This window comes from Peromyscus leucopus, chromosome 20 (assembly GCF_004664715.2).
Source record: "Peromyscus leucopus breed LL Stock chromosome 20, UCI_PerLeu_2.1, whole genome shotgun sequence".
NCBI classification, from domain to species: domain Eukaryota; kingdom Metazoa; phylum Chordata; class Mammalia; order Rodentia; family Cricetidae; genus Peromyscus; species Peromyscus leucopus.
Genome location: NC_051080.1, coordinates 13,834,185 through 13,847,403, shown reverse-complemented (window position 1 = coordinate 13,847,403; position 13,219 = coordinate 13,834,185). Strand labels below are relative to the sequence as shown.

General features: G+C 41.9%; 1 protein-coding gene across 1 annotated transcript in view; it reads right to left on the bottom strand.

The window, feature by feature from the left end:
• Cpne8 (copine 8) overlaps positions 1-13,219 on the bottom strand; it is a 189,905-nt gene that overhangs the window by 96,039 nt on the left and 80,647 nt on the right. The gene's annotated exons all lie outside the window — the stretch shown is intronic.

The window sequence follows — 13,219 nt, the reverse complement described above, 5'->3', positions numbered from 1 at the left end:
AGCAATGCCAACTAGGAATATATGGGATGTATGTGTGGCTCCTGCTATGGTTTGGAGAAATGTTCCGCTGAATTCCAATTGTTATAGGCTTGATCCATACATTACTGGGAGGAGCTTTTAGAGCTGGGAGGTGGGGAAAATAAAGGTCATAGAGAGTTCATTCTCAAAAAGGATAGTGGGACCAAAATCCCTCCAGTTCCTTGCCTCCTAGCTGGTGAGGTATAGGTTGGAAGTAGAGGCTTCCTTGACAAGACAACCCACCTTCATTGTCTCCTGTTGCCAAAAGCCCAGTACCAAGATCTGAGATTGGAATCTCCAGAGCTGCATGCCAAAAGAAACCTTGTCTTTTTACAAAGTAATTGCATCAGCTATTTTGAGATGCAGCTGAACTACACAGTTCTCTGCCTGCAAGGAAAAAGAGAGGAATCCTTGCCAATCCTCCAGAAAGCCATCCTGGTGCTCTAAACATGTATCCTATGACAAACCATACAGTCAAGATCCTTCTATGCATCCTAAGGACGACACAGGTAGACTCAGCCCAAGGATGGTTTATGCCCTAGAAAGAACAAGTCATTCTAGATAATTGTGGTATATGTGCAACCAATTGGAGTCTTATTATCTTCATGGAGGAAAAATGTGAGGAAATGAGCAGTTAAAATCCTAGGAGTTGTGCAAATATCAATGTAAGTTATATTTGCTCTGAAACTGTGCCTTATTTCTATTGGGAAAAAATTTACGGAGTAGACCATTCCAGCTTCTTCCAACAAAGGCATCTGAGTGCACCTACATCTCACCAGCAGGACTTAGAAGCCTACCAGTCTCTCATTGTAGGCAATGTTTTTTCTTCTCACCAGTGGTGTTTCAATTTGCTGAAAACCTTGGTGGCTATCCTGCTATGTCCCAGGCACAAGGCTCCTACCCAGATCCTTCTTGGATGAGTCACATTTATCTCTTGGCTCCAGCTGAGATAAGAGAGTGACCTAACAGTCACAGACTATCTTCCAGGAGCCTTTTGTGTGGTGAGAAGTGGAGAAGATGTACAATGACAGAATATTTACAGCAGAATGGTGAAATGTGCTCGGGATAGTCACAGCCCTGGAACTGGACACCAGGCAGCAATGGTGGCCTTGAAATGTATTTTGTGATATCTGGATCACACGCTGAGGATTATCGAGAGGTACATGGCCATACCTTCAGTCGTCTTCTTGCCCACACTTGCCTGACACAGAGCCTTTTCTCAGTATTTCCTATGACTGAGCAGAATGAGTTTCTCAACTCACCAAATCTCTTCAAAACAATCTATGTGGTGTTTTTTGTTTGTTTGTTCATTTTTAAACAAGCTCCTTAAAATCCCCCTATTCTTCAAGCCATCCTAGAGTTAAAAGCTACTTTCAGACAACTAACTTATTATACTAATACCCACTTCTAGCTAGTTATAATGTGCTTTCGTTTCCTCATGCTTTTATAATGTGCTTTCGTTTCCTCATGCTTTTATAATGAATTCTCATCAACATAAATAGTTAAAATAACATTCACTGTTGATTAATTCTGCAGATCAAATTCTCAGTAGGGTTGGGTAGGCACTCTGCCTACAGTTCCTCATAGCTGAAGTGTCATGTCAGGCCAGCGGGCTGGGCATGACCCTCAAGCCTGGAACAGCTGACCTCCATGACTACGTATCACTGATTTCATCTTCTGTCTTTCTCTCCTGATTTCAAGGGTCCATGTGATGACATTCAATGTAGTCAATTTATAACCTACCCTCAGCAGTATATTGTGACATCGACACCATATGAAAATGCCCCTTTTGCCATATGTAAAGTAGCATCACTATGGATGTGGTACCATAGCACAAAGTCACAGGAGACAAGATCCTCTATTCCATAGCTACATATACTACACATGTTAAACACATAAATGTGTGCTATACACATGTTACATGCATAGTACATGCATACTATACAGTTATTACACTCATGCTACACCCATACTACATAGTATACAGTGTACACAAAGCTCTAGGCATAACACCACACTACAAAAGTCACAGACAAAATTCTCCATCCCATACTGAACATGCTCTATGACTCCCTAATTTCATTCACATGCATTTTACTATTGTTATTTAAGCAATTCAGTTTAAATCAACTGACTGCTACCTTAAGCAAGCTACCTAATCACTTTGAAAATCAGTGTTTCTTCACTTGACAACTCAAAGTAATTATGTAATTTTAAAAATCATATGTATATTAATAATGGTGCAGAATAGGCTGTACAGCTCAATGGTAAGTGCTTGCCTATCATGTGCAAGGGCCTGAGTTCAAACCCTTGTCAGTACTGTCAAACAATGAAAGCCAAACCAAATCAAACTGCTATGGGATGTTCTGTATGTCCTGTGGGAGCCCTTCTTGGGTTCTTTGTGGTGTTACCCAGCAGGTCCGCATAGAGGATGATTAGGACCATGGGCCTGAGTGCAGGTGTTTGAGATGGTCTGCACTTGGCTGTGCTGGGGGATGGTCTGTATGTCAAGTTGTTCTGATTGATCAATAAATAAAATCTGATCGGCTGTGGCTAGGCAGGAAGGATAGGAGGGACTAACAGAGAGGAGAAATAAAAGGACAGGAAGGCAGAAGGACTGACTGCCAGATGCCGCCATGACCAGCAGCATGCGAAGATGCTGGTAGGCCACCAGCCACGTGGCAAGGTATAGATTTATGGAAATGGATTAATTTAAGCTATAAGCACAGTTAGCAAGAAGCCTGCCACGGCCATACAGTTTGTAAGCAATATAAGTCTCTGTGTTTACTTGGTTGGGTCTGAGCGGCTGTGGGACTGGCGGGTGACAAAGATTTGTCCTGACTGTGGGCAAGGCGGAAAACTCTAGCAACAAAACAAAGCACGGGCCAAATGTTCAATACATAATAGTTGTATTATGTGTTCACATGTATTGTTTAAAATTGTCTGTTAATTCCAACTGTAGGATTGAAGTAGGAAATGTTAACTCCATTTCCATAATGGAAAGCTGAAGGGCGAAATTCACTTCTTTTTAATTTAGGTCATGACACTGAATTATCTATGGGCTCACTCACGTCATCTGGTGAAAATCTGCATTGTGAGGAAGATATACACACTCAATGTACATTACATATTTGTAATAAACTATCTTTCTGCAACAAAATACTATGCATGGTGAATACATACAATGATTTGTAAAGTAATTATTAGATACAGAAGTCTGCACTGTGCTAGATTGAAGGAAGTTTGGGTGATTCAAAGCATGAAAAGCTCTTAGCACAGTGCAGCAGTGCTAAGCAATAAGTAACAGCAGGAACTAATGTCTATTACAGAGTTCTTTCCTCTGAAGCTAGGAATGAGTGAGAAGTGGAAAAGATATGCAGTGAAAGAATATTTATGACAGAAGGGTCAAATACACTCATGATAGTCACAGCCCTGGGGTTGGACACCAGGGGTCAATGGTGGCCTTGAAACTGAAGGATTCTACAAGGGCCATAAACTGATTAGAATTTAGTGATTAGGAAGCCTTGGACTATTTCAGGCCTGGAGCCAAATTATCTCCAGCTTATCAGGTCCCTTTATAGCCATTCCATTCCTTACTCACCTCAGAGCCTCACCTAACATCCTGTGATGATCAGATAAATCCTTCTGAAATGAACTTCCACCTGCCCTAAGGCTGAGAGTGCTGTCAGATAACATTGGAGGCCTCTAACAGATCTCCCTGTCTAGCTGTAACCTGCCTATCTGATGCTCCCACCAAAAGATTTTAAATGTGCCCTGATGTTATAGCTCTGTTCTGTTACTATAAAAACTGAATGAAACTCTCACCATGTTGGAACGTGGAATGTAGGGTCTTGGGGTGACATAAATCGGTATTCCTGGGGCACAGCTATTCATACTTGGCTCCAGAATAAACTAGCTTATTCTTTTTTGAGGTAAGGGTGTGATTTGATGTAAGCAAAACCTGATTGGATTTGCCCCAGGGATACTCTGTGTCCAGACCACATGCTGTTGTAGGAATAGAGATGGTAACTGGATGAGGCTCATGGTGCCCCATGGACGGTGGAGTTAGAGGTAAAAGACAAACAAGATGGGTTTCTAACTAGATTGAAGGTAAAAAGGCAGGGCAGAGTGAGTCATAGGTATGGGAAACCTCATGTTGTCACTTTGACCCTCTGTTGAAGCCCTGGTAGGAGTTTCAACATTCTAGACAGGTACTTCAGCCCTTTCCTGCCATGTGACTGTGATTCCATGGCTGTCACATTACCAAACCAGGGACAGTAAAACCAAGAATCCCATATGATTAAAACTTTCTAGGCTGGAGAGATGGCTCAGCAGGAAAGAGTACTTTCAGGGCAAGCCTGAGCCTGAGTTCAAATGTCAGCACCCAGGTAAAAAGCAGAGTTTGGCCTCTGGTACCTGCAATGGAGATGGGAGAATTGCCCTTTGTCAACCTAACTCAAGTTCCAGTGAGAGACCCTTTCTCAAGTGAATAAGGCAAAGATGGAATAAAACACTGACCTTCTGTGGTCTCCAAATGTGCACACAGACACCTGCACTTGCAAACACATGCACATGCATCACGCACACACAACATGCAAGGATGACCACGTGTGTTCGGGCAACACACAGCATTGGTTTATTCTTAAAAAATAAAACTTCCTCTAGGAGCCCCATGCTTGGAGAAGGGACTAAAAGTCCTCAGCATCAGGCCACCAGCCAGAAGAGTGGCCTGCCTCATATGAAAAGCCTTTCCACAGTTCTAAGAGCTTATGACTGATCACCCACCCTGGCACATTCCCTGTCTCTTGTCTCCTCTCTTCTAGAAAATTATAGTACTCTACAAGCAAAATGGAGGCGGAGGCGGGTGTGTGTGTGTGTGTGTGCGCAGAAACCCAGTTTGGAAAAACTGTAATAAATCCAATTTCTATTTCCCATTTTCTTTTAGACTATATGGAAACTAAGTGGCCTCCAACTTGATACCAGTGTGCCTAAAGAGACTAATATGTGCAAATTAAAATTTGTTACAATCCCTGGTAAAACCAGATTGCCTCCTTGAGCTCAGGGTAACTGTGCCGAGGTTTATAAAGGACACTGGATAAGAAATGCTGCTGCATAGCTGGGCGGTGGTGGCGCACGCCTTTAATCCCAGCACTCAGGAGGCAGAGCCAGGCAGATCTCTGTGAGTTCAAGGCCAGCCTCAGCTACAGAGTGAGTTCCCAGAACAGGATCCAAAGCTATACAGAGAAACCCTGTCTTGAAAAAACAAAACAAAAACAAAAACAAAAATGCTGCTATGCTCAATGCACCTGCACCTGCACTTTAGGCCAGAATACAGAGGATACAAAATGTGTACTGCTCACAACAAGTCATTACTTATGAGATATGCCAGATTGACCAGCAGCACAGGCTTTTTGTGGTCCAGAGACCTCTGACACCTTTCTAAACCAACACAAAAGCACATTCAGATAAAAGTCTAACAGATGAAAACACTCGCGTAAAAAGAAACTTAACTTATTATGCATTGCTCTATTTTTCACGAGTGTAATTATAGAGCGAGGCACATCATTTCTACATAAAAGAGCCATACAAGTAAGAACAGTGTTTTAAAACTAGTGATGGATTGAATATGTGATGTGTTTATCTTTCCCTGTGATATGCTGTATTACTAACAAAATTTCATTTCCTGAAATTGTGGTAAATTGGTTATCAGAATGAAAAATTTTCTCTCTTAAAATATATCATATGCCAGACAACTGAAACTAAAACATTTGTTTAAAATTTACACTACTGTCTTCATCAAGAAATTCATTTGTCACCCTGCAAATCTAATATTGGAACTAAATGTGATGTTTCATAGACACAGTGTCACTGAAAAGAGAAGTGGGCAGCCAGCGCAGTAGCACGAAACGACAATCCTTAAACACCTCCTATGTCAAAAGTACTTAAGACGTTATTTTATGTGGCTTTGATGAGCTAGACTACCTACTTATTTACAGAAATATTAAGCAAATACTACTGGAACCGACTCTCTGTTTTTGTATTGTAGTGATTCCATTTATAGCAAGGGTTTTATTACCTACAAATTGCATTCCAACTCCTGAGAAACAAAGGTAAGGCTTTTACATGCAGAAGAGACATTGGTGGTATGGTTCACTGGTACTGAATTTTCCCAGCATGCACAAGGTCCTGAGTTTGATCCCCTGTCATTGTTGGTATTTTACTCTTTTGGGGGCCCACCACCCAGCTCCCAAATAAATCACACACGGAGGCTTAGTCTTATAAATGCCCAGCCTTAGCTTAGCATTTCCTTAACTTTAAATTAATCCCATCTATCTTTTGCCCCCGGGCTTTTCCAGTTCTCTTACTTCTGTACATCTTACTCTTCCTCGGTGCTCAGTGGCTTGCTGTGTAACTGGTTGGCTAACTCATGGAGTCCTCCTCCTTCTCTGGTTTCTTCTTTCTTTTCTTTAACACCATCTCTTTTTTTTCCTCCTCCTCCCAGATTTCTCCTTCTATTTAATCTCTCTGCCTGTTATCCCCACCCCCACCCCTTGATATAGGCTGTTCAGTTCTTTACTCCACCAGTCAGGTGTTTTAGACAGGCAAAGTAACACAGGTTCACAGAGTTAAACAAATGCAACACAAACCAAAGTAACACACCTTAAAATAATAGTCTATAATAATCCCCACCACCAGAAAATGTAAAATGGATAACAAGAAATGCATATAAATATGACTATCACTCCACATTATTTATTTTAATAAATATATATTGAACTATTATTCTTCATAAGACACAACAGGTCTGTGTAATAACAGGGGTGTGATTTTTCTCCTCTTAAGGCTTTTGGCAATTGTTATTTGGGGATGAGATAGGAAGGAGTTCGACCTCTAGCCTGTGCTAAAAGGTTGCTCTTGTTTTGTTCCAGTGGGCTATGTGTGTCCTCCTTTACAAAATGAAGAACACTGAGAACCATAATCATTTCTCTGTTGTCCTATTTTATTCAGCATTTGGGTGTTTGTGCTTAAGAAAAGACAATAGAGAATTTAAAAACAAGCAAACAAGCAATCAAAGATGGTGTGAGGCAGGGAGCAGACTTTAATATGATGCTTGGAAAAGCTGATGCTGTCACAGTACAAACTGCATGCTTTTTTTTTTAACCACAACTGAATACATTTACTCAAAGGAATGGAAGCATACATGGGAAGGGACTTTATTTGGAAACGCCAGTTGACTGAGCAGTTATCTGTTTGGAATCCTGCCTTGGACTGACTCAGTCTGAATTAAGATCCAATCGCTCTGCTTCTGTGATTACAGAGTGTGGAATCAACACCACTCTCAAAGCAGACAGTGGGTTTTCTGGAACACTGAAGGTTTTCATTTACTGCAGCAAATTCTGGAAGACTGACATCCCTTGACTCTACCTAGTCTCTGGGAGACTGACATCCCTTGACTCTACCTAGTCTCTGGGAGACTGACATCCCTTGACTCTACCTAGTCTCTGGGAGACTGACATCCCTTGACTCTACCTAGTCTCTGGGAGACTGACACCCCTTGACTCTACCTAGTCCTAGAATGACACTGTGCCCCATTGAAGGCTAAATCCACAAAGGCCACTAAAGAAACGAACAAAAACTAACACCATATCTGAGTCTCCTCCTCCAAGGACTATATGAGCCATGTAGTGGAAACTTTGACCAAAGCTCCCAAGGGATGAGATTGAGATCAGGCATTCCTTACTAGAAGTTACTCAATACTGTATTAAATGGTGGATTTTCAGGCTTTGCCTTGTCTTAGGAGACTCCATTTTATAAGCAGTTTGAGTCCATTTTCGGCAGGAGGATGACTGCTGGCCCTATGTGAACCCACAAGCTACAAATGACTTATTTGGGGGAATAGAAAAGAAGTCACCCTATCAGCTTATTGGGGTGAACTGAGACTGTAGGGGCACATGGGTATATTAAAATCAAATCAGGGAAACCAAGCCCCAAAATTTATCAGACACACAGACCCAGGAAAAGTTACAACTCTCCTGCGTGGACCTCTTAAAATACACATGCCTACCACTGTGGTGTCATGGCTCCACACCAAACTGTCCTCTGATACCTGGCATGGGCATCAAGTACTAACAAGCAGAAGAGTCCCTGGCTGTTGCGGTGGTATTGTGTTCCCCAAAATATTGTGCACCCTTATAAACTTATCTGGGGTCAGAGAACAGAACAGCCACTAGATATAGAGGCCAGAAAATGGTGGCACACATGCCTTTAATCCTAGCATTCCAGAGGCAGAGATCTACCTGGATCTCTGTGTGTTCAAGGATACAGCCAAGCATGGTGACTCACGCCTTTAATCCCAGGAAGTAATGGCAGGAGGCAGAAAGGTATTTAAGGTGTGAGGACGAGGAACTATAGCTGGTTAAGCTTTTAGGCTTTTGAGCAGCAGTTCAGCTGAGACCCATTCGGATGCTTCCAGTCTGAGGAAACAGGATCACCTGAGGAATTGGCAAGGTGAGGTGGCTGTGGCTTGTTCTGCTTCTCTGATCTTCCAGCATTCACCCCAATACCTGGCTCCAGGTTTGATTTTATTAATAAGACCTTTTAAGATTCATGCTACAGGCTGTCCTTAAAGCTTCAGCTCCGCTTGGTCCCGAGCCGTTGATGCAGCCTGCTCGACAGCCAGCCCAACTACATTTCCACCTGTCAGGACTTGAATCCAGTGCTTCCTGTTCTCAGATGCCAGTTCAACCTTTCACCCTGGGCCTGGACTCTAGAGATTTGCTGTCTAATTCACCTCAGCAGCTCCCTCAATGGCTCCTCCAGGCACTGGGCTGGTTCCTTCTTATCCATAGGGCTCTGTCTCAGCCCAGCTCGGAAGCCTTTTGAACTCTGGAGCAGCCCTCTCTAATTTGTTTTCATTCTGTAAAAGGCATAGATGCATGTAGGTGCATAGACATATTTACAGTGTGCTGTGAGGTAATATTAGTTATTAACATTAGAGTTAATATTAGTAATTAAGACTGGGATAAAAGAACCTACATTTGCCTCAGCCAGGATACTGGAGTAGATGGAATTATCTAGCACACTGCTTCCATTGAAACCACTGAACTTTGTGAATTATTGTTGTTCAATATATTTTGACACCGTGGAAAGCCACAAATTTCACCTATTTCAGGCATAGAGTGATCACAAAAGAAAGACAAAAACAAAAAGTTGAAGTAAGGAACCCTACAGTGCCAGAATGGTAAAGTGGCACTTTTTATGGCACCGCATTGAAAATTGAAAGTGATGATTTTCAAACAGGAAGATCCTGACTCCTCGTCTGATTCATTCCCAAACTGGAAGGGTTTTTTTTTTGTTTTGTTTTGTTTTGTTTTTTTGCCTAGGTTTTGTCTTCCATATGCTTCGGTGGCTCCGTGTACCACAGGTGAACCCTGTTCACCTTAAGGAAAGACGGGGCAATGGACTGTGCTTGAAGAAGAGAGAGCAGAGTTATGGGAGGGGAGCAAGGCTCATCCTTGGGAGTTAGAATCAGGGTTCCTTGAAAGCTCTTCTTACACAGCAGAAGTCCTTGATTTTCTAATGAAATTTTTTTATATCACCAAAATAAAATGGGGCTTTATAGCTTCTTTCAAAGCTGTAAACAAACATGGTTTGTTGGAGACAGTAGAGTGTCATGGTTAAGTGCATGAGCTCAGAAGCCAAAGGCATCCATTTACATTTCGGTTCTTTAGACTCCCCCTCTTGGCTGCTTCCTGATACACAGAAGGATGACAGTTGTCACCTGGCCCATGGGGTGTTGGCAGTTAAAGATGCTCCTAAGTGTGAGGCAGGTAAAGGTAACAGCAGACATTGTAAGAACTCCCTCCACTCCACAACTGAAGTAGAAATACTCATGGCTCCCTTTCACTCCATCTGCTGACTGTGTCAGAGCAAGAGAGAGAGGTGATCTCTGCTACCTGTTGCAAACATTCCCTCCTTCAGGTACTTCTGGCCACGACTGTGGCTGTAGGAATCCCTGCTGGAGATCACTCTACAAGAATCTCCTGCCTCTCCCTTCTAAAACAACAGACTCAAGATAATTATAAATTGCCCCCAGGCAGAAGGTTCCATGCTAGGGACAGATTTCACACAGTTCTGACAAATTAACATGTGTATTTCCTGGTGTCAAGTCCAAATTCTGGCAGTTAGACAAAAGCTAGCATCCCTCGGGAGCTTGTGAAACCTGTTGCCCTCTTCCAAAGGAGCCATTTCCTTATGGCTGGCAGAAAGGACAAATGGCTGTCTGTGGTGACTATTACCATACCAAAGCACATGCTGGCCTCCAGGCTCTCTCAGTATCACAAGTACCCTTTACACATTTCAGACTCCATGCTGGCATCTAGGCTCTGCTCACCCCATCTCCCTTGCCCTAAACTTCTTCCAGACATCTCTGGGGCTTCCCTACCCCCAGATTCTCATTGTCTTTCTAACCCTGCTATTTTGGCCATGCCCTCCCTTGTTCTCCTTTGCTCACACTCTCTTTGTCTTTCTCTCTTGCTCTCTTCCTCTGTCCTCTGGTGACCTGGTCCAGATTGCTGGCCAGGTTCAGTCTACTCGTTTCCCTCCCTGCTCTGGAATCTTCCAGATGCCTCTGGCTGTCCTCTCCCTCATCTCTGCGATAAAAACCTTCCCTTCAACCAGACCTTGGAGCAGTGATGTTGTCAGTTTAAATACCTGGCATCTCTCTCTCCCCTATAAAACTGTGCCACTGCTACCCAACAGGGGCCTGGGAGTTCTTCTGGCAGGTCCATTTTGCTCTACCAACTTGCTTCCTAACATACTTAGGAGTGACAGGTTTCTTTATCTGTGTCCCCTATTACAGGACAGATTGGCTTAGGTTCCAAGGTTGTTCCATAAAGACCTTCCTCACTGCTGAGCCGTGGTGGTGCATGCCTTTAATTACAGCACTCAGGAGGTAGAGGCAGGTGGATTTCTGTGAGCTCAAGACCAGCCTTGCTCTGGTCTACAGAGCAAGTTCCCCGACAGCTAGGGTTACACAGAGAAACCCTGTCTCAAAAACCAAACCAAACCAAACCAAACCAAACCAAACCAAAAAAAAAAAAAAAAAAAAAAAAAAAATTTCCCCACCTACTAGTTTGCTTAACCACAAAACTAAGATGGTTCTATTTGTATATTGAATTTAAAATCTTCAAGTTCCATCACACACAAGAGGGCAGGGCTGAGGAAAGAAGCTGTAGGTGCCTACATAAAGGAAACTATAGTTTCTAGGAAATGTTTTTCTGCTTAGATTACTGAACACTAGAGAAACAGTATCCTTTAAGACAGTCATGGTATTAAAGCCAGTTGATACCTCAGATCTTTATTCAGTACACAAAGATGTGTAGTAATTAACTCATAGTTTGTCTTCCAATGTTACAGATCATGTCTTATTTGTTGTCTTCAGTCAGAACATTGGCAGAAAGATTTCAAAAGCAAGAAGGTTAGGCAAACACACAAATTCCCACCTGTTTCCACAGCTTGCTCAACAGTAATGGAAAGCCCAAGGGGATACCTTCCTCTTATCCAAACTCTCTGCATTTAGGCTGGCTCTATCCAGTTATTCACACAAAGAAATTTGAAGGTCATTTTCAAAGTCATCTTCGACTCCCATTATCAATCTACCATTTCGATATCAACCTCAGGAACACAATGTTAAATATTCCTTTTCATTTCCATGGTTTGAACTATGCTTCTGTTAAAAACCTGTAATCAGTTTCCAAACCAAAGTGAATGAACCTCTTTGGGAAAAAAAAATTCCTGAATTCTCTTCCACATTCATGATAAACTTCATCATAATAAAACTGGCCTAACAGTCTCAGCTAATCTAGTCCCTATTCATATAAATAGAAAATTGTAGCTATTCATTTAAAGGGTAAGTGGGGGAACTTAGCAAGATCAGAAACAACTATGCATTTTCACCTTTCATACATGATTCTAATACTTTCTTGACCATAATCAATTTCCAATAAAGATTTTCTTTCAGGTAAACTAGTATTTTATAAAAAATTCTGCAAGACATCTACTAAACTCATATTTTATCTGATAGAGAAATAAGAACTCTCACCAGTGTATTGTTTGCTCAGGACAGTGAACATTACTTCATTTTTCTCATATTAGAATGTTTACAGGAGTTACACATAAGCCTCATATGAATGAAGGAAATGTCAGCTCTCTGCAGAATGACAGGCTCACCATTCTGGGATTTGTGTCTGTTGGTGGCATTCAAAGATATTTTGATGAAAATAAATTCATTTTGTCCAATTTTTGCATGACTCGCCTTGTCTCTTCTACACCTTTCCATCCAGAAGAACTCATCTACATGACACTAGCTGTAGCTGCTAGAATTTCTGAACAGCACTAGAGTCAAATGCTGCTGTGAATAGCCCACTGTGAAGACCTTCCTTTTTGGAAATAAAGAATTATATTTCTGGAGCTCTTGCCAGAGTTTATGTACAAAAACGAGCAGAAGAAACTGCATCAGCTAAGTATTCAATTCTGTCATTCACAAAGTTCATAAGCTTGTGGCAGATACATACAGGATTAGCAATAGAATTTTCTACCCTTGGCCTTTACAGAATGTGCAGGTTTGGGAATACTGCCCCCCAGCCCATGGAAGGAGTCAACTTTTCTGTTTATTCTATGTTACTCAAATACGTGATGTCCCTCTGAAATGCATTAATTTTTGATATATTGAATTAGCATTGCGTTAGTTACTTCTGTTGCCACTATAAATATACCAACCAAAGCAACTGAAGGGAGGAAGTGCCTGTTTGGCTCACAGATAAGATTACAGTCTACCATTCTGCAGAAGTCAAAGCAGCAGGCACTTGAAGCCACTAATCACATTACACTAAAAGAATAATGAATTAATGCATGCCTGTGAGCATTTCTCATTCCCCTCTCTACATTTATACAACCCAAGACCCCAAGCACAAGTCACAGTGCTGTCCAGAGTGTACAGGTGCTTCCGCATCAAGTACTATGATAAAGATAACTTCTTGATCATTCTCAAGAGGCCCTCCTCCCAGGTGATCTTAGACTGTGTCACACATGAATGTCACTAATATGTATATGCATCCATGGGCTCTTTACAAACACCAAGGTTCTCAACTGACATTGAACTTGAGATTAGTTGCCTTGCAATTATGTAAGAACATACATA